Raw genomic sequence first — 22,340 nt, 5'->3', positions numbered from 1 at the left:
CTGTTGGGGGGGAAATCTCAGTTAGCAATCAGAAATTCCCCGCTAATTGAATGTCTGATTTTATTAATGATGAAATTTATAAAGGTCCTTAAGAAAAGAAAAGAATTTAGCCAGTTCAGCAGTTAAGTGTGAATATTAACTAACTCCAAGATAAAAGTTAAAATATCCATTTTCTTTTCTTTTCTCTAGTTCTTTAAATAAAAAGCTGTCTTTGACACTTCATCCCATTAGAGCTTTAGCTTCCTTTGCCATCCATTGCTAAATGGCCGGAGACTGTGCAGAGAATGTAATGTCCTGGATGGCTTAAGAAATGCTGACCTTGGAGGGCAGGAAGTTAATACGTGGGTCATCATAGTGCTTATTTTCCTTGATGCTTGTTCTCTGATGATGCTTAGGTAAGTGGAAGAAGGATTCCAGCTCTGCCCTATGCTCTGTCTCTACTCTATCGTGCTTGTTTCCCTGAGGCTCAAGAAAAAATGAACTGCAAACGATGTCAGATTCAGACTGAACTTTGTGTTGGTGCTGTGGGCTGCACTTCCATCTCAACAAAGACATGGTGAATTCTTTGCTCATCGAAGTCCCTCCATGACAGAGTCTCATGGTTATTACTCCTGGGCATGTCCAGCAGCAGACTGCTCCTAATTTGTCTCTTTCTTTTTCCTTATTTGTACCAGTGCTATATAGGCATAAAATCCCCTTTGAGGCAGGGAACTCTTTATTGCCCTGCTGCCCTCATGCAAATGACAGCATGAGGGCAAGTCAGTGGAAAGCTCTTTCATCCTGTGCTCCACGAGACTTCAACTGGCCTGCTTCAATGAGCATTTGAACAGAAAGCCATTTTGGAGCTCAAGCTGGTTGGTAGTGAATTGTGGGGTAACTGTGCAAGACCCCAGAGTAAGCAGTTAACTTTTCTCCTTACCAGAAAAGATTTTTGTGACAATGGTAACACAGTATACAAAATAAAGGGAGGTAACCATACAGGAAGAAAAACTATTATTCAAACCCTAAATTAACAAATATGAGCAAAGAGTTTCTATAAATTGTCACGAATCTAAATCAAAAATAATTAGATCAAGAAAGTTGTTTTGTGAACTAATTGTTACAAAAAAATATTTAATTGTGAGGGAACTTGATGACTTTGTATATATACTCTTCCAGTAAATGTTGCTTTTGAAATGTAGTACTCGCGACCAGTGAAAGGTAGTCAGTAAGGTTTGTAAGACCATGTTCTAGTTTGAAGTGTAGTGCACTATCAGCCCAAAGATTATTTGGCAATAAATTACAAAGAAAAGCACCAAGAACATGGTGAACATTTCCTATGAGGTATTTTGGGAAATACTATTTAAGTGTGACCAGCTGTAGACATTGTATTTATGTTAACTCAGTGGAATACGTTGTTTGTGGAAGGACACACAGTACCTCTTGACTATCCAGATTTCGTGACTGCAGTACAGTCCCTTGCTCTCAGCTACTTTAAGCTGCAGTTTGCAACATAGACAGTCTCATGTGAGTTTTTAATTTCATACAACTGGAGTCCTTATACCTAACTTGACTGCCACTCAGAAGAAATTTTAATATAAATTCCAGAAGTTGATTACTTTTTGGTGATCTGTGATTAAAATAGCAGAAGTCTAAAGTGGAATTTTTCCATAATCAGTATTTCAGGGTGGATGAATGAAACAAATTTCAGTTCAAAAGGCACTAGAGCAGTTGAAATCTGATAAGACTGACTGACCTTTTTGTGACTTTGATGAGAACATCAAAAAACAATTTTGCTTTTACAATGATGTTTCATAACAGGTAAAAATATACCACATTTCAAGGTTGTTGGCAACTTGAGAATGTTGACAGTCTGTTTCTATGATGTTAGAAAACACTATAAAATTAACATCCTTTTTTGTTGTTGTTTTGTTTATCTTTGCTTAATATAAGCATAAGTCAATTAGGGAATGGTTTCTGTGCAAAATGACAGTTGACCTGAACTGTGGAGAACCATGAGTTCGAAAGATCCAGCTGGTGTTCCCAGTCTAATATCTTTTGGCTTGCATATAGAAGTATAAGCATGTAGGACTTGCATTTGAAAAGTACAGGGCTCAGAAGAGAGAGAATTCTAGGTGTGTAACTTTAAGGCACTTCAGAAATAGATGACTGGAAGTGTCTAAATGCAGCCTGACATTATGAAATGACCCAACGAAATTTCACTAAATTGGGAATTAGAACAATATGACTGGCAGCGTGTTTTTGTTCAGAGCTAAGGTCTTGTTCAAGCAGGGAAAGCCTCTCAGGCAGACTTTTTCTCTGTGGAGTCTCCCTGCATGGTTACCAACCCATCACAGCTGCCTCTCCACCTGGGAGTATTCCTAAAACTCCAGCCTCTGAAATCTTGCTTTTCCTTGAAGAATTCTTATTTTATTGAAAGTATGCAAAGCTTTTATCTCTACAGCAAAGCTTGAAACAGTAGAATGTTAAAAGCTCGGAAAATGTAAAGGCCTGATAGGAAAATCCAATACATGTATATGCATATATCTATATAAAAATGTATATATAAATTTGTGTATAAAAGACAACAGTATCTCAGGATGTTTTAAGACAGTTTTGGGATTATTTTGGAACCTGATTCAAATTTGAAGTCTTCCATTTTGCAAAACTGTCAGTTACTTCAGTGAGGGTTCAGATGAACAGAGGACACCAGATAGAACACTTTCATTGCGGTATTGGGAGGACCAGACTGCTCCTTTGTGGAGACTTTTAGTGGATACTGTTTGAATTAATATGCGTTTAAAGGGCAAGTTTGAATAAAAGAGCTTGACTTTAATGTTTATGATTTTTTTTCATACTTCTTCACTTAAGTTTGAGGTACAGATTTTTTTTATTAGCAGTAGACATACGATCAGAGATTTGCATACTGTGAGGAAGTACTGAATAGGCAAAAGCAGATTGTAATACTAACCTCTGACTAAAAATAAAGATTAAAAAAAATAAAAGCACAGAAAAATTGTGTAGATATGATACTTTTCTCAAAAAAAGCCACGGTAGTTTAATTCTGATTTTACCTGTGTTGAATTTGCACCAGACAAAAGTCAATGGAGTTGCTTCACAGTGTACAGTAGCATGAGGTTAGAACTGAGTCCTGTATCTTAAAATATTACATGTAAGTGTATACACACTTCTTTGTGGGTGCACTGTATCTCTTTGTCTATGCATATTCAAGTGTATATATTTCACAGCTGCTGTCTGCATCATTCACTTCCAAAACCAGCATGCATTCATTTTCATAACTTTTTGTTCTATTACAATATTAATGGGACTATCAATGGGAAAGGACAAGAGAAGCATTTTTAATGTTTATCTGACAGTTGCAAATTTCACTTGAGGTTGTTTACTGGGATCTGATTGTTGGCAAAGAGGAGTAGGAAAGGCAGCAAGATGAATGGGATCACAGGAGGAAGAGATGTATTTATGGGTCCTCTTAGCACCATCTAAGAGTAATAAAAAGTCCTGTCTTACCCCTCCTTTACCAAGTCTTAAGTTTTAAACAGCAAAAAATGAGGGATTGTTTTAATTAACTTCTATTTAATCCAGGTGGCCTGTTCAAACAGAAACACATTGCATTTAGATATATGAAAATTAGATGAAGGTCTCACTGTATATGTTTATTCTCATCCAACGTATTTTCCCTAGTGGGGAAAATGCCTGGAAATAAGAAAGATTTTTTTGACTTGTGGATGAACCTGCAATGTGATGTCAAACTGTGTACCAAATTGCTGTTGGAGCTTGCCTTTTTTGACCTTCAGTTCTAGGACTATCCTAAGTGAGGCTTGTTTGTTATGGGGAGAGCTGAATCTTCTCCCAATTTTGCTCTGCAGTTTTACAGACCCTGAGTTTTACAGATCTGGGCATTGCACCTCCAAATTTTCTGTGCTGTAAACATGACCTCAGACAAAAAAAAACCCAAACAAAACCAACAAACAATCTTGGAATTCTGCTTGTCTTTTTAGTTTGTGCTTTAAAATGTTTAAGTATCAGTTTTTCAACTAGAAATGCAGAGAGCCTAACTTTTCACCAGCCAATGTTTAAGAACAGAATAAAAAATGTATAGACTATAGATAACACAAAAATGGTAGAATGATAGCCTAAGACTATTGCTTTCAGCTCTGGTCGCCTCTGTCACAGATTAGTGCAGAAATAGAAGAATTTCAGAGCTAGGTGGCAGGCTGAGTTGTTTGGAAAAACAGCCTGTTTCATCTGAGGGAAAATCTTTGGAGAGGAGCATGGAAGTGTGAGGGGAAGTTTTAATTTTCCATGCAAAATGAAATCCAAAATAACTGGCTATGTAGATTTGAACTGCTAAATGCTTCTTCCTGGGAATTACAGCTCATGTGCTTCTCTTTCTGTTCTTCTCACTAGGCTGGGCTTTTTTGGTGGATTATGTCTCCTTTGATGCACCTTGACTGCCCCACTGAGAAGCTTTGGTGAGGACTTAGACCACCACTACAGAGCACTGTGGCAGATCTTTTTTATTAAATGACAAATACGAAGTTTCCACAAGAAGCAGAAACATTCCCCAAAATTGTAATTACGTCAAAGGTAATTAATTTGGGGGAAGGCTTGCAAGAACTTTCAGTTGTCAGTATGTAAAAGGATAATTGTCGTAGTACATGAATTCTTATTGTGTTTTGAAATATCAGAGTGAGGAAACAATAAGTTTGGAAAGGGGTAGATACAAAACCCTTGGAAAGGAAATCAAACAGCTGTACAAAATGGGGTTTTCAGCTGTAATGGATGGCTTCTACCATTTGCTGCCTTTTGGCAAAGCAGTTCTCAGCCAGAGCTAGACTGCTTTGTCCTGCGCTGAAATAGTGTGTTAGAAATACACATTTGACAGGTAGTGCACAGGAAAGACAGCTTGGATGGGTAAAGAGGGAATTTGACAATGAACCAGTCAACCAAACCAGTGTCCTCTCTCAGATGCTTCTGTGAGCCTGCCTGATCTGTGAGTGTTTGGGCTGGATGGTTTTGGTAGGGACTTTCTTTTCTGGCATATGGTCCTGCCTTTTCTGGATCCCTCTCTTCCCCCTTCTGTGGGCTGGGGAGAACCATGCAGGCAGACAGCATATAGCTATGCATGCCATCCAGCTGCTTTGAAAACTGTCTTGTGGGAGCGATGGAGTAGGTGAGAAAATGCTTCATTGCTGCTTGTGCCGGGGATCCCAGAGAGACAGAGACATCGGTGGAGTCCATACATCACTGCCTGGTAACTCCACTCACTGTTTATCAATTACCAGGACTAATTTCTATTCAGTGTTAGATTTGGCTTAATTACAGTTAGGTTCCTTTCAGTAGTTAGGTTAATTACAGTTGGGTATTCCCTGTTGTCACTGCCCCCAAAAGAGGGGTCTGATCCTGGCCCTGTTTCCAGCCTGAAAAATCCAAATTAGAACTGGAACTAAGGCAGTCTGGACCAGTGCTTTATTAAAAAGCCAATGTAGCAGCAACGATGTTGCACATGCCTTCATTGCCTAAGGCTTCCCCAGCACTTTTAAAGCAATCTAGATTTGGTGTGTCCCTGCTCAGTGGCACTCCTATGCACTTTACACAACAGGCAGTATAGGCTTAGCTATTCACTGACCTCTGGGCTCCACATGTGACTCTCGCCTACAGTGCCACTGCTGGCTGGCTGCCTTAAAAGCTGGAGCCTCCTTATTTGGAAGGCCTCTGCAGGAAGAGTCCTACCCTTTAATTTAATAGTGAAATTGTTGGTGCAGTATCTGCACATCTATTAACTGACTGCTGGGGCCAAAACCACTGTAATTTCTCCCAGGTTTGCTGCAAACTGGCCTTTGGATTCCAGTTCTTCATTGTGAAACAGCCTCAGCAAGCTACCACCATAAAAGTAGCATCAGCAGGGCCTTTATCTCTGGCGTGTAACTGTCTACGTCCTCAGTCCCAATCATTGCATCTTTCTAAGCTGATTCCTCTGGGAAGGAGCTAGTCTGTCCTTTGGTCATGAACACAGCCACATGCACAGGGGACAGCCTCATCTATTGGGCTAAGCATTAAACTGGAAGCCCAGGACCTGTGTCTTTAGATACCCATTTTAGTGCAGTCAAGTCACTTAACTTCACTGTCCCAGCTTCTTCCTCTGGGGAAAGGAATTCAGCATCCTCCTGCAAGGCAAGGGCTGATGAGTGCAGCTGATAGACTGGCAGAGTGAGGGGAAATGGAGGAGGCTCGGTTCTCTCTCCTGGCTGCACCTGTTTCTATTTAGGGCCCCTGTGGTAAAAAGTGCTATTTGGGGGAAGGGATCATTCACAGCAAAGGTGGCAAATTTTTGGTAGGCTCTGGAAAAAGCTTTGTGGAAGTGCTTTCAAAAGTTGCCTTTATGGAAGAAGATAATAGATAAGGAAAACAGAGAACTGTTACTTGCTGAATTCTACTATACTAGAACAAGGCAGTGCTCTACAGAGCTGACAGGAGGTTGGTTTAAAGCAGATAAAGGAAAGAGCTTCTGCGCCTGGCTGCTAGAGGCTGTGGGACCTGAGAGCACTAGTGTGTTCAAAGAGGGACTAATCAAATTTGTGGACAACAGGCTTATTAAATGGGTGCTAAAGAGAACATGAGGAGGTACTCTCCATGTCACAGCTCTGAAGGAAGAGAGGTACTGCCAGAAGAGGATTTAGGAGAGATGGTACATGACTCTGCTTAGCTTGCTTTGTTTTGGAGTGTTGTGTGTGACAGAAAACTGGTAGTGGTAGGACTAAATGTGAGGTGACCTGAGGACAGAATTACTAGAAGAGCTTGTGATCCCAGTGGCCTGCCCAGGTTTTAAGTGAAAGCAAATACCTCTACTGGCCATGAGGGGGGTGTGGCACCCAGTGAGTTGTTTCCCCAGGGTGATACTGACTGACTTACTTTTATTTATGTGCTGAAATTCTCCTTAGCATATCCCAGGTTGGCTGGTGTATGAAACTGGACAGACACCAATAGCATACCTCTGTGGAAGAGTATCTTCAGCAATGCTATGTGTGCACCAAGCCTAGAGCTTGTTCTGTGGCTCAGGAGGTTGGGGGCAGACTGTGTGCTTTCTGCCTCTCCTGCTTTTGTTGTGGTTTAACCCCAGCTGGCAACTAAGCCCCACACAGCCGCTCTCTCACTACCACTCGGTGGGGTGAGGGAGAGAATCAGAAGAGTAAAAGTGAGAAAAATTCATGGTTTGAGATAAAGACAGTTTAATAAGTAAAGCAAAAGCCATGCATGCAAGCAAAGCAAAAGAAGGAATTCATTTACTACTTCCCATCGGCAGGCAGGTGTTCAGCCATCTCCAGGAAAGCAGGGCTCCATCACGTGTAACAGTTACTTGGGAAGACAAATGCCATCACTCTGAACATTCCCCCCTTCTTCCCCCAGCTTTATACACTGAGCACGACGTATGGTGTGGAATATCCCTTTGGCCAGTTGGGGTCAGCTGTCCCAGCCATGTCCCCTCCCAACTTCTTGTGCACCCCCAGCCTACTCGCTGGTGGGGTGGGGTGAGAAGCAGAAAAAGCCTCAACGCTGTGTAAGCACTGCTCAGAAATAATGAAAACATCCCTGTATTACCAACACTGTTTCCAGTGCAAATCCAAAACATAGTAGCTACTATGAAGAAAACTAACTCCACCCCACCCAAAACCAGCACAGCTTTTTAAAAAGTCCCTTTAGCAATGAGTGTTGATGTGCAATAGGCTCTGCTGAGCACGCTGGCAGCAATGATTCCCAACTGAGTGACATGATCATACATGGCACCTACTCATGCTTCATGCTTATCCTGGAAGCTTGTTTCAAAGGATCATCCTAAGATGCTGAGAACAACTATGTTGTTACATGCAGAAATATTATTACAGTGCCTTTGTAGGTGTCTGTGATGCTGAAAGTCACATGCCATCTGCTTGTGTGAAGCTCTGTTCTAAGCCGACTTGATTCCATCTCCAGGTCATACGCTGAAATGGTAAAGGTGTTTGCTGTATTTCTTCTCTCTTTCCAAGCTAATGTCTTTCAGTTGTACCCATCTCTTATCAGAATGACCTTTGGTAGGACACAGTGTGGAAATTTGGGGAGTTATGTTTAATATATTTATGGTTACCTTTATTCATGTTCATAAAATGCTTTCCAGGCATTTATAGTGTAACTTCGGATCACGTTTCTAAAGTAAGAAAGTGTTATATTTAGCTTGAAGGTGGGGAAGTAAAGGTAAAAGGAGGAAAAGGGATTTGCCCAGGTCTGTGGATAGAGTCACTGGGCATTGACATCTCCAGTCTGGTGTCCTAAAATGTGACTACATTGCTGATAGACTGGGGAATCACTGAATAATAACTTTGCTATGCTGGGCAGTAATAAAGGAACTCTCATCTGTACCTATTGGGAGGACAGCACTGGAGAGAGGTGTGTGCATGATGGGAAATGGGTGGTCAACTGTGATTGAGACCTACAAAGTTGTACAAACTAGTGAATAAGTCTAGGTTTCATTGGGTGCTACGTGAAGACCAGAAGAAGGAAATACTCTCAAGTAACAAGTTGAATTTAGCAGTAGAATTTATTCTTACTGGATGTTGTGGGTGACCAAGAATATAAATGAGATTAGGTATTCAAGTCCATTGATGGCTAACAAATCGAATGGTTGGAATACAGCCTTTGGCCTTATGAACTCCTTAAAGGACTGGGAGCTAGAAGAGTATACCTGGAGAAAGTGGACTCTTTCCCAAGCATCTGGTGCTAGCTGTTGGTGAGACAGGATATTTGGTGTGATGGAACTTTGGTCTGTCTGTTCTTAGGAACCTGATAATTTTGCACATTTTGCTATGACAATCAATGTAAGCTCTAATCTTGAGAATGATGAATAGTTAGTAATATTAAAAGCTATGACAAGATCCTACAGCAGCTCTTCTGCTCCAGTCTTCCTTGCTTTGTCCTTGCAGCACTCTGTGCAAGTGTCCAGTTTCCTACATTTTAGCAAGTTAGTAAGTACCAGGGCCTACATGGGGAGCCTAGGTCCTGCTCTCAGAATTGCTGGTAGGGCCTTGCTCAACCTGTGATTATGCAAGCCTGTTCTGAACTAATATCCTGCACTGATCTCCGACTATGCTGTGCTTGTGAGATTGCAGTGTTTCAGACACAGTTTAAGGCTGAGGTCCTTTCGTGTTCATGCAAGAGCTGATGTTAACATCGTTGTTCCAGAATTTGACAAACATGTTAAATATATTCCGTGTTCTGTAAGTGCTGTTACTGCAATACTGTTCACTTTCTGTCCTGACTGTTGCTGCCTGAGTTGGGAATTAACCTGACATAAATCTGTTTTAGAGGTGACAGTGTTTTAAAGGGAGGTGAAATTATTCCTATATATGAATTCCAAGGTCTTTTTGAAATGAAACAGTACATGTGCCTAGCAGTAGTAGATAATAAGCCCTCTTTCAAACTCCATTTGAGCAACAAAGCTGCTGCCATCTCAGTGTTTTGTGTACATTTGTGAAGTAAACCAGTCAATATTTAGAAAAAGCACTTATCCTGTATCAAAACTGTAAGACATAAAATGAAGCAACTGGGGGCAAAACTTCCCCAGACCCCCTCCCTATTTTCAAAAATCCTAAGTAAGTTTAAATTTGAAATCTGGTGTTCATTGATGGGCTAGGCTGGTAATATTCAGACTTGCTCCTGTGACTTACATGGCTGGGAAAGGAAGAAATTTTGGAGCATCGTGAAGTTTTTCCAGAAATCGCACGCCTCTTTTGCCTATCTGCTTGGGAAGAATGTAAATGTGAGTGTGTTTCCTGGTGATTGTCCAGGTGATAGCCTCTTCGGCATTCCACCAAACAGCCACCTGTCCACCTGTAATAAATGATGGCTATAAAGGGAAGTGATTGCAGCCATGATACAGCCAGAGGCATTTGTTTATATTCTTATAATATGTATCAGATTGAATAGAAATTATCACTTACAATTGACAAATGGAGAGTGGAGATAGTTGGTGGGTATGAGGAAGCTCAGCCAGAGCTGGGCCAGCTGCAAACTTTCTTCAGTGAAGGCTGTCTGCAGAATGCAGGTTTTGAGCCAGCCAGTGATTAATGGTGATGCTGGAGGCTTGCTTGTGTTAATGATCCACATATCTTTGTATAGCAGCACACAATCAGTAAAGCCTCTTGTTCCTTCTCAGAAAGGATCCTGATGGGTAGAGGCTGCCATTTTGGGGGTGTAGTGTGTAATTAAGTAAATGGCGGCCAAAGCAGAGTATTCTTGGGCATTTCTCTAGCAGAATAGTATGACATGTAGTGTTGCCCCTCTCAGTTTAAGTGGTGTAAAAGACCAGGATTGCTGAACCTAGAGCAGAGCACACCTGGCTGGATGCAGAAGTGCTATTATACGTTATTGTAATGATAATACTGTTGTGTGAACAGGGGAAAGGGGTATTCCTTGGATCTCTTTCAGATCAAGAGTCTGCCTTATATGACTGCTTTCCTGAATGGCTGCTACTATTTCTGCCTCTTGTCTCTGTGTAGACACAGCACTTCCTCTTCTGGATCAAGAAGCTGAGTATGTCCAAGTGAGAAGCCTAAGAACTGATCAGGGGCTTGACAGAGAGCCAAGTGCATTCAATCTGCAAACAAGCTGAATGTTTTAAGCTCCTACTAGCATTTGATCCTTTTTGGCAAGTTGTGGGAGGGATATTGGAACTAAAGAAAAATCTTGGACCAAAGATAGAAAAACAATTTCTGAAGACAAGTGATACCATCTCTGCTGCTTAGCATAAATTTAAAACTAGACTGGACAAATCTCTAGAAAATATACAGCTGGTAGAAGTGGTGAACTATGTGCCCTCTATGAACTATTTGTCAGGAGAGCTTTTTGGATTCTACATGTGAAGACCTATTCCTGCAGATATCTATAGTGATCTTCAATGTTCTTATTTGCTGTCTGAAGCTATTTGGAGGTGGGGTTGTTGAAAGAGATGAAGTAGGAGTGGCTAAGGAAGTGAAGTGCAGGCAAGAGTGCTGCAGTGCAGGTCAGTTCCATCCATTATGCTTGCCTCCCATTTTGGTATGAAAGAGTAAAGATAGCATCATCATCTGTAGATATTTTGTAGAAGAAAAAAATATGGAACATGCAACAAGCTCTAGCATAGAGTTTAATGTCCTCTCGCCCACCTGTTCCCCTCTGAAAATATTCCATATAGGCCCAGCCACCAAGGGTGTCTGTCTGTGAGTCTATGGGATACAGAGCTGACTTGAGTGAAAGCTCCATATGAGAGAGGCCCATCACATAGCTACTGCCAGGAGTGGGAATAGACTTTGTTATAAGCTGCCTTTGTGCTCTTCTTTCTGTTTACTAAAGTGTTGCCTTGTGCCTGGTAGAGGGAGGCTACCCTCTAATTTTTGGAGTCTTGCCCTAAATCTGTCTTTTCAGTTTGGTAGAAAACATACGTTCCAAATCTCTGAGAACTCATAACTCCTGCTGGATCATAAGTTCAGGGAGTGCTGCCAGTCAACCCTGTGCAAGGACTTTCAACTTGGAAAGGAATGCTCGTCCCTTAATTTTCTGCCCAGATACTGAATACTGCTAGGGAAAAGGTTATACATGAGTTGGGTAGTTCAAAACAACATTACAAAAAAGTGAAATATTTGAAAGAAGCATCAGTTTCTTCCTAATGTGTTAGCTCTGCTGATGGCTGTTACTTTAGGTTTCCCCACCAGCAGAGGAAGCTATTAGATACAAATGAACTCTCAGTTTTCTTATGCTGCTAACAATCAAAAGGCAAATGGTGCTTTGTCTGGCTTGCATGGGACAGCAAACTGTTCTGACTGCAGACCCACTTTGGCTTGCTTCCCTGTCTCAAATTTCATTTCACACCTCATGTTTGTGCAGTGCGAAGGCTTCTCTCCAGAGATCTGGCTTAGAGCATACTACTCTACTCGCTGCTGCCTGGTCTTGCTAGAACAGACAGTTCCTTGCATAAGTTCATAAATCACATAATGCATGATGTGATCAATACATCCCTTCCATATTGAAATTCCAATAATCATCTTGCCTGAGCAAATAGGAGACCAAACCTGGTACATATACACCTCAAATCCTGTTATGTCTATCAACATGTTGCTTTTAGGGATTTTGTCACAGATGCTGGCACTGTAAATTCTCTAGAGCAGTAATTTTGATGTGTTTCTGTGTCATGGTTTAACCCCAGCCAGCAACTGAGCACCACACAGCCGCTCGTTCACTCCCCCCCAGTGGGAGGGGGAAGAGAATCAGAAGGGTAAAAGTGAGAAAACTTGTGGGTTGAGATAAGAACAGTTTAATAATTTAAATATAATAACAACAACAACAATAATATTGTAATTAAAAGGAAAACAACAAAAGAGAGCGAGAGGAACAAAACCCAGGAAAAAACAAGTGATGTAGCCGCTCACCACCTGTTGATTGACGCCCAGCCAGTCCCCAAGCAGCAATCACTGCCTCCTGGCCAACTCTCCCCAGCTTATATACTGAGCATGACATCATATGGTATGGAATATCCCTTTGGCCAGTTGGGGTCAGGTGTCCTGGCTATACTCCTGCCCAGCTTCTTGTGCACCTTCTCTCTGGCAGAGTATGGGAACGTGAAAAGTCCTTGACTTAGTATAAACACTGCTTAGCAACAACTAAAACATCACTGTGTTATCAACATTATGTTCATGCTAAATCCAAAATACAGTACTAGACCAGCTACTAGGAAGAAAATTAACTATCCCAGCCAAAACTAGGACAATCTACTTGTGAAGCATCATTCAACAATAGGACATTATTTTTATCCCTGTGCTCAGAATTATGTGCTTGTTTTAGCTTTAATGTCACATCTGTGGGCTTGTATTCCTAGTTCTGTCACTGACTCCTGTGCCCTGGGGAACTTGCTATTGGTCTCTGTGCTGTACTTTTTGATGGGACAGCAATAGCTTCTTCTGAAACTGTTCCAAAGTCTTCAGGCAAGAAGAATCACCTAAGCAGTGCTTTGTGAGTAAAACTGCTAGGATGAATGATAAAGGAGAAACTCAAAAATCCCTTTGCTGGTTTCTTAACATCTTTTTGTTTGGAAAAATTAAACTGTCCTTCTTGTAAAGCTTACAAAAGCAGAACTTTGACACTTGTTTTAAACCTTAAAGTCCTTACAGTAAGAAAAAACCCTGTTTATTGCCTTAACTTTACCATACTTTCTTTGTGTGTTACATTGACCAATTCTTGTCCTCTTTTAATCCAGAGAAGCACAGAACAATGTTTTGAGGGGGAATCTAAGGCAGTGAATTTATCCACTCAAGTCTGTACTGAGAAGAGGAGGTGATGAATAAAGTACTTATAACTTCGCTTAGATAAATGCCACTTTGTCATGGTATCATAAATAAAGTCTGCGCAGTTGTAACAATTAAATTAGGTACTGGCAACAATTAGGTGTTATCTCCTAAATATATTTGCTGGCAGGTGCTGACACATACCTATAATTGCGATGTGTGATGGGGTGGAAGAGATGTCTTTAAAAAAAACCCTAAACAAACAAAAACACATAACAAAACAACCAACCCCTCCTGTTCTTTGGTGGTTCACTTTCTGACGTCTGATGGAACATTATTGGTCTGAAGGGAAGTGCTATTGCATTCGTCTGACTGGTATTTAAGTAATAACTTAATTTGCTGCAGCTTCAGTATAGCTGTGCTTACCTGCTTTAAAGTTTAACTGAGTATTATCTTGCATGTTCTTACTTTGTGCTCTTCTTGTAACTGAAGTTGAAAGTGTCTAATGCCATGTTCATTTAGGAACACTGACTTTCATTCAGAGATACATTTGAGCTATGGAAGCATTTAAAATGAAATAGAGATAACAGGCAGTGACAGCATATCTCAACAGTATATAGTGCTAAATTCATTAAACACTGTGAACTCATATTAGTAAAGTTATGGGAGATACAGGAGACCATGATATATATTGATTATGTAGCTGCAACCTGGGTGTTTTCATAGCTGCAAAGGCTTTCCCCCTAGCACATACTGCTCTGTGTTGGGTGCAGGTTTTCTTTTTCCAACCAGGACTTCTGTATATAGAATCCTGGCCTTTACTCCAGTCTGGAAAGTCCTCCCTATTTCATCAGCACAGATGTATGAAAAAAAGCTGTGGAGAATGAGAGGAACTGAAAAGGATCAAATTAGTGTGTAGAGGATACAGTCAGTGAAGCTAAAAGCTGATAAAAGCTGTTAAAAGCTGTTGCAGTGCTAGTGAGAAGCAAGGGGCTGAGTATGGTTCCTCAGCATGCTTCCTAGAAGAGAGTATCTTAACTCTGCTATTGATAGGGAAACTTTCCATCTTTGTCCTCTCTATCCTCACTGACAAAATCTGTGGGAACTATGGCAGTATGAAGCAGCTGTAAATGTCTGAACAAGAATTATGTAGCTTGGTGTCCTGTTTGATAAGGGCACTATTGCATACTTCTGGGAAGAACAGCAGTGTTTGGTAATCCAGCAGTTTAGGGGCTGAGCCAAATGTTTCATATTAACTACTGTGATGAAAGGTCCTTACAAAGACTTCTGTAAGCCTAGGCTGAACTACATTTAGCAAAGCAAGAAGGGGAGCAGTATGAATTAGATCTTCTCTTGATCCCTGAAATGTACACAGAAGTCTAACCAAAATACCTTCAGTCAGCTCTGGACTAGCTTGTAGGGCAGCAGTGCCCTGGCTGTTTTGATGAACTCAGATTAAAAATGCAAAGCTCATCTTTAAAATAGGAAGGAGTTCAGTGAAACCCTGTGACCTGGAAGAAGGGAGGACCAGAAAATACCATCTGTATGGGACATTGTTTCAGACCAGAAGAGTTCCTGTTTGTTTGGTATAGGATTTGAATCACAGGAGGAACTTGTTCTCACTCCATGAGTGATTACTTGTCTTGTTATGGAGAGCAAAAGTGGCCTTGTTAATATGGTTGCAAAGAGCCCTGCCATCATCTTAATCAAAAGTTTGGATTTAATTATACCAGGGACCCTCCAAATTTCACAGCTTTCTCAGAGCCCATGGCACTCATAGTTCCTATAGGAAACAGAACTGATTGTAGCTACCTGCCTTCCGTGCTCAGTATAGGGCGATGAGGCTTGGAATATAAAGGAACATTTATGTGTGAGCGACTGGGCTGAAGACGTACAGTGGAGAAGGGGTAATGCCTTAGATGCAGTACAGAAGCCTGCAGACTGTTCTTGGTTGTGTATGTTATAAGCCCAAAGAGGAACAGGCTGTGCACAATCTAACCAACTCTATTTTGAAGAAAAAAATAAATCAGAAAGTCATTACTTGTTAGACAAAGTGATAAAACCCCTAACATAGTGGGTGGGATTTCCTCTTTCTTACAGGTTTACTGCTTGCTTTCTCTCCCCTACCTTTTAAGGAGAATCAGGGATTTGAGTTGTTTGTTGGGTTTTGCATGTATGCTATTGTCCTCTTCTTGTTTTTTCTCCACCTGCTGGTTTCTCTTCTCTGTATCTGGGCTTTCCAGGCTGATGTATACCTGCAGCATGAATGTGAAGGTGTGCAGCTCTGGCGCAAGGCCATCCCTTTTCCCCTCTTTACCCCTATAGCATGTGTCAAATATGTTAAGAATCAGTCAAGAGGACTGCTACAAAAATAATAGCACTGGCATTATCTCTGCTCCTGGGCTCCCTGTGCAGTATTTATGCATTGTTGTTAACAGGATGGTGATCTTACCGCCCTCTGTGGTGCTTGGAAAGATGGTCCCCCTAAGTGATGTTAGACTTTTATCTCACTCTTGAGGTTTTTTTTTACCCATCCCACTGTCTCAGCTGTGTACTTATTATCAAATTTCAGTCTAGAAGGTGACCTCTGCATTTTGCTCTGTTGTGGTGGGTAGGGCACAAAGGGACCCTGGAGCACTGATGTTCTCTTTCCTTTCTTTCCCCAGAGATCCTGCATGCAGGTGACTCCTCTTCCCATACAGGACTGATGGCAGTTCCCTCTAGTACATAAGTGCTGCCCCTACCCTGGACTGCTGGGTAGGAATGAGAGGTATAACACCTCTGGTCCTCTTGTAACAGTTTTGCCCCATGTGAGGGGTGTGTCCCATGGCAGTATATCTCAACATATCCTTAGTGCATAATTATGCTCTGGAGCTGACTTTTAGCAGTGATAATTACCTTCCCTGTAGTTTTCCACTAAGGAACCACCACGTGCTTTACATGGGTTAATGAATTAAGTACCCCTTGTGACATCGGTCTCTCTCATTATGCTTGTTCCAGGGAGATGAAGGAAACTAAGCATTATGATGGGAACTGACAACAACTAGTTGGAGCTACATGCAGACCAGGCAGCTCTGTCCACTAAGCAAAAGTGTACATTCACTCTGAGCTGGATAGCTTTTAGGTCCTGACTTACAGGCACAAGCTCATGACACTAGGCAATGCTTCCTGTTCTTCTTGCCTCTTTCCTTTTCACTTTGGCTCTTCCTTCTGCCCACCTGAACCAATTCCAAGAGGAGAGAGCTAATAACACAATAACTTGGGGTGGGAATCTTTCTACTGCACCCTCTCCCCACCCCCGCTCCTGTCCATACAAGATTGATAATGAAACCGATACCTTTCACCGGCGTAATTTTCATATTTAATGAGCGTGACTCAGAAACTATTACATTAATTAGTCAAATCCCACAAACCGTTAATGGTGCACGCGGTAATTAATATTGTATTCAATTAAAAGCTGACCTGTTTCAGGTGCCTTCCCCTGGTTTGGGGGGCTCTTTGCAGACAGCGTATGTTCCAGTGCCTGAGGCCAAGCCTTTTATTTTGTTCCAGTGGTGGGCAAGGGAGATATTATTTTTTTCCTGTTTTGCTTTTATGGTTTTTTTCTCCATGAACATATGCTGATTTCTCCCCCCCTCCATCTCCGAACATGGCTGCTCTCACTATACAGACAACCTGCTTGCTGTGATTTATGGGTTAGCACAGTGCGGGGCTCACAGACTGGAAAAATTCCAGTTTACACAAGAATTCCCTGAAAAATGAGCTTGGTTAATTTATTTCTTTCATTAACGAGTTTGAACTGTGAGATAATCTTTCTGAAACCCACTACCCTTGCCTTCACAAATTCTGAGAAGCAAAAAAGGCCCCTGTTCTGCTTCCAGAGGGCTCAAATTCACATCTTAACTAGCTGTGGACAAAAAATGTGTGGTCAAAACTTACTTGTGAAACTTCTTTAAAGAGGTGGGTTTTTTTTCTCACCTGAAGGTGAGAGGTGGAGGTCCTAGATCCTAATGTTAATGTTTCAGATCTGCTCGTCTGAGTTAGCTCACTGCTGCATCCTGCTGAAGCCTGCAGGTTTGCTGCTCATTGTGCTGTGGGAGCAGGGTGCAGTCTTTAAGCTAACCCGCTGTGTCATAGCGGTCCCCTCCTATTGAGCTGTGGTTCACTGGTCGCCTAAGATCCACAGGCCATATCCAGTAGTTTCCTGTGCTGTTTCCTCCTGTTCAGTAGAAGGTGATGAGTCCAGTCCTACATAGGTCCAGTCCTGATGCTCCTGTCTGCTGATGTGATCTGAGGACCACTGGATACAGTGACCTCACAGCTGGGAGTTGTTGCTTCAAATGAGTTTGGGCCATTTCACCATAATTATTAACAACAACTTTTTGTGTTTCCCCTCCCTCCCTTCTTCTTTTGTCCCCTCTTGCCCTGGTCACAGTTATGGTCTGCTTCCAAGTGCTCCGCAATGCCTCTATTCCATGCTGAATGGCTTGGAATATGCTAGCTAATCCCTTCAGCAGATTCACAGACCTTGTTTAGACTCTCTCTGATTTTCCTATGTTCTGACATGAAAGGGGACAGTGCTGAATACAGCCCTAAACCTTCTCACTAAAGTTGAATAAAGAGGAGTTGTTGTTACCCATCCATCTCACAAAAGTTGTGCCTGTAGATAAATATTAAAACAGCATTTGTAATAAAATCAGCCTGCTTGGTTCTGAACAATTTGGTATCTGCTCTGACCAAAGGCTTTTCCACTGAATCACTACTCTCTAATCAGATTTCTTGGTTTCTGTTGCCATATTGCATTATTTTCCCCTACAGATAAATATGTTGCTATTCATACTAAGTTTCTGCAAAACAGAAGGGAAAAATATGCTCGTCTTGAAAATATGCTATTGTTACAAAGACTTTGCATGAGAAACACATGAAATATCACTGTGATTTCTTCAGAAATAAGTTTCGTCATCTTTTAAGAAAATAAGAAATGCTTTGAAACAAAATAATACAGATGCTTTGTAAACATCTATTATTATCCTTTAAATCAATAGAATTTACTGAGAAGGAGTTTCACTTATCATTAAAGACTTTCACAGCAAATCTAGTAATGGTGTCCACATAATGATGCCTGTTCATTAGTCCAGCTAACATGTTTCTGTTTATGTAGTATTTGCCATACTTATGATGTTTTTCAACCTTTTTTTTAAGTTTGTGGACCTCTAAAACACTTTTCCATGGGTGTGTGGGCTCCTCTATAGTGACACTGAGCCTCCTGACGATAGGATTGCTTCTTGTAGATGTCCTTTGTGGTTCTCTTGCAAGTATTTTGAGGAATCCTGGTGGTCTACAGACTGTAGGCTGAAAACCTTTAGCGTGGATGATGCAGGCATGCAGTATTTGACTTTAATGTGTAGGGCAGGGAGAATGTTGCTTTTTGTTCCTTGTCAGGAATTATTATATACTGTATTAAATACCTCAAAAGTACCAGCTGAGTAAAGTATCAGTAATCCTTTTAACCTGCATATGCTTCCTTTGGAAGGGCAGGTATCAAGTGGGGATGACTATGAAAATGAGTGGCTGACTGGAAGTGCTGATATGGATACTTGTGTACTCTGAGCCACTACCACTCAATTTTCACTGAGGGTCTGGAAATTTTAATGAGGCCCACTCAACAAGAGTCAGTGGGCTGTCCACTGTTCTGCCCAGTTGGCTACACACTGCATGTCACTGCTGTGGCTGGCACTGCACTAGTGCAACATGGTGAGTGCCTTGGGGCTGGGTGAGTACTGAAAAACATGGGATCTCCCACAGGACCGTGGTAAACATCCTGTGATTTTTGAGATTGCAAGAGTGAGGCAAAATTTACTTGCAGACTACTTCCCCTCCACCCTGTTGTTGCTTTGGGTTATGCAAACTGGGGTTGGACTGTTCAAAATGACTGAAGAGAAGCTGGTTTGGGAATTGTTATCTCACCTCCATAGGCCTCTGCAAATCTCAGTGTAATGTTTGTGTAAAGCTGATGGGACTTGCTGGACTATTTAAAAAAGTATAGGCTATATTCTTGTACCATTGTTGACAAGTACCTTGACAAGCACGTTGCCAGGTACAAACGCAAGTTCTCTGAGAAGCTGCAGGTTTAAGTGCTGCACACATTCATACAGCAGGCAACAGAAAAGCATGCTTTTTAATTCCTGAATACCTGTTAAATGTGACATAGGTATTTCTTGGACAGCTGGCTGGGTTGCTAGCTGACAAGTTGGGCCCTGTGTATTCTTTTCCTTCAAGAACAGTTTGCTGTCAAAACAAGCAAGACCCTCCTACGTGTTTATATTCTGTAATATAGTGACCATCTTCTTAATATAATCTGCAATGCTTTGTGTTAAACAGAGAGACAGACCTTTGACTTGGAAGGTTAGCTTACCTTGCTTCCTTACATTACTATGCTGGACCATGTGGTTAGAGGAAACCAAGTGAATTTTCTGTTATTTTCAGGAGCTGGAGTTTTCCCCTAAGGAACTGGTGATGTTCACTGAGAAAAGTCAGGGCAGAGCAAAGTTGAGTGCATATTGAAGCTGAGCTCCTGTCTTTCCTCTAGAGACTGAAGTTAATGGGGTGGCATGTGGAATCCTCCTGGTGCACACCTACATGGTCACTGAATATCTGGCAGTTGTTTTTCTCCCATCATTAGGAAGTTTATTGTGCCTAAATGAAGGAAAGTCTGATTTTTGGGGGAGGAACATGGAAATGTACATACTTCTTAACAGGGAAAACAAAATAAATCTCTAAGTCTTGGTCATTGTGCTTAAGTAGTCTCAGTCTAAGTGTAAACTCTAAGATAGGTGGGCCAAAAAGCCTTTGATCATGTTATGCTAAAGTGTGAAAGATAAGGCAGCTAAACTGGGAGGAGAAATTGTGGCATGAGTATTGCTTGATAAACTTGGGATGAAAGAAGAGAAAGTGCCCTTTGCATATGAGCTTCTTATCCTCCTTATTTAGAAGGAAACCAAAATTTCCAAAGGAAAATGTTTCTTCTGCCTCTGATTCCTAGGACAGTCCCACTCCTTTAACATAATTTGCAAAGGAGAACAAATTCAAGTAAAACTAACTGCCCATCTCTAGGGAGAATCAGAGAAAAAAAATGTGATTCAGCTCTTCTCCTGCCTAAGAAAAAAACACTTCTAGATCAAATGACATTAGGACAGTAGATGTCTGCATTTTTTTTCTTTCTTTGTAGAAACACCTTCATTTCATTTGCAAAAATATTGCCGTGAATAGTCGAGAATATTACTTTGCTGAGTAACTAATTTGGAGGCTAGGTGAGAACAAAGAATCTGGATACATCTACATTTTATTTTTTAAAATCTTTATTAATTAGTCAACCACAAGTGATTGGGGTCAACAGATTTATAAAAACAGGAAGGGACAAAGAACCTCACCCTAGGACATGGTACCACACTGAAGCAATTGTCCACTGTGTCTGTTTGCAAACATGATGCTATTTTTTAGCAGCTCTATCACAGGTACTTCCCAGAGGATCGTACTGGGTAAGGTCCATGTACAGTTCCTAGCCTTCAGTGCTCACCCTCTGGAAAGGCAACAGGGTTTTAAAAATTATTCAGATGTGAGTTTTTCCCTTTTGGCCTTCTCCTTAAATGTATTTGCCTTGACATTTCTTTTCTCTTCATACTAATTTTCTCTTGTAAGTGTCTGCTCTTCCTCCTCCATCCACTGAGGTCTAGCTGGCCTGGGGCTGCTAATTTGTGCCCTTTTTAGTCAACAAGTTCTTCAGAGACCTGTATTTCCTCGCTGAGTCTGTCTGTAGGGAAAAGACAGACTTTCTCTGCCACTATAATATCATGCTGAGGCCACTGTAGTTGAGATTCTGGGGGAGTTTCATTGGCATAATCAGTTCTGTAAACCTGCCTATAATATGTCCATACTGACAGGCATGTAAATACAGACATGAATGCCAAAATCTGGTCATGCACAACCATGAGGACACTCTGTCTGAGACATAATGTTTCTGTTACTAGTTCACTATTTTCAGCAGAGCAAATCTACAGGTAAAGAACTTAATACTAATAGTCCTTTGTCTTATCTTTTCTGTGCCAGCTCCAGCCATTTGTTCCCTGGCTTCTTATAATGCATAGTTTATTTTATCAATGGCTTCTTCATCAATTCCATGGCTCACAGCCCTTTGCCTGATATCTGCTAAATCTTCTAGCCCTGGGCCCAGAGACTTCTCATTCACGTTTGTTTTTTTTTTTTCCAGAGACTGAATGAGTAACTCCTTGGCTGATGCCCAATTTGTAGCTACCCAGAAGCTTCCTGGTTTGAGAGTACCTGCTTTATTAGGTATTTACATATCTTATTTCATATCTAATGTGGACAGGGGCATTGTCTTGGCTTTAACCAAAACTCCTGCAGGCCAAGTTCTGACCTGATGGAAAATGCCTGAATGTGCCCTACCTGCGAACATTCATGTACACCATCATAATATGCTTCACTTGTTAGGAAGGTTACCCTTTCCTTCTGTTCCAGTTGAGGCTCCTGTCCCTTCATCATCTCTGTTGCTACACTTCCATCATGCCCTAGAACAGCTGTTCTTGTTTCATTATGCACTCCTCTGGGACACTGCCTGTCCATTCTGCTTGGAATGGAAGTTACAAACTCTTGTCCCTGTTTGGGACTGAGACAGAACTGTCAAGAAGAGAGTGGTAGCTGTGGTCCAAAGCATGTGTGGTTCTCTTAGTTCAAAGAAAAAATGGTTGGGGAAGTGCTATATTTTGATTTTTTCTTCTTCTTCTTCTTGTTTTCAAAGAAGGTGCATAAAACCTTATTTCTTGAATATAGCAAGGACAAACAAAAAGTAGTTTTTCTGTCCTGATAGGACTGGCTAAATCCCAGCCCAGGTCAAAGCTGTCTCTCACCTTCCTCCTGGGGCCCTCTCCCTTTGCTTGCATGATTACCTTCAGCTGTTGCTATATACATCTCCACCAATACAGGTTGTTACTAATGCATTTCATTTCTCTTGGAGAGCTAAGCAAGAAATAACTCAGA

Source organism: Mycteria americana, chromosome 5 (genome assembly GCF_035582795.1).
Source record: "Mycteria americana isolate JAX WOST 10 ecotype Jacksonville Zoo and Gardens chromosome 5, USCA_MyAme_1.0, whole genome shotgun sequence".
Lineage (NCBI taxonomy): Eukaryota > Metazoa > Chordata > Aves > Ciconiiformes > Ciconiidae > Mycteria > Mycteria americana.
Note: the sequence above shows the minus strand (reverse complement) of the source record.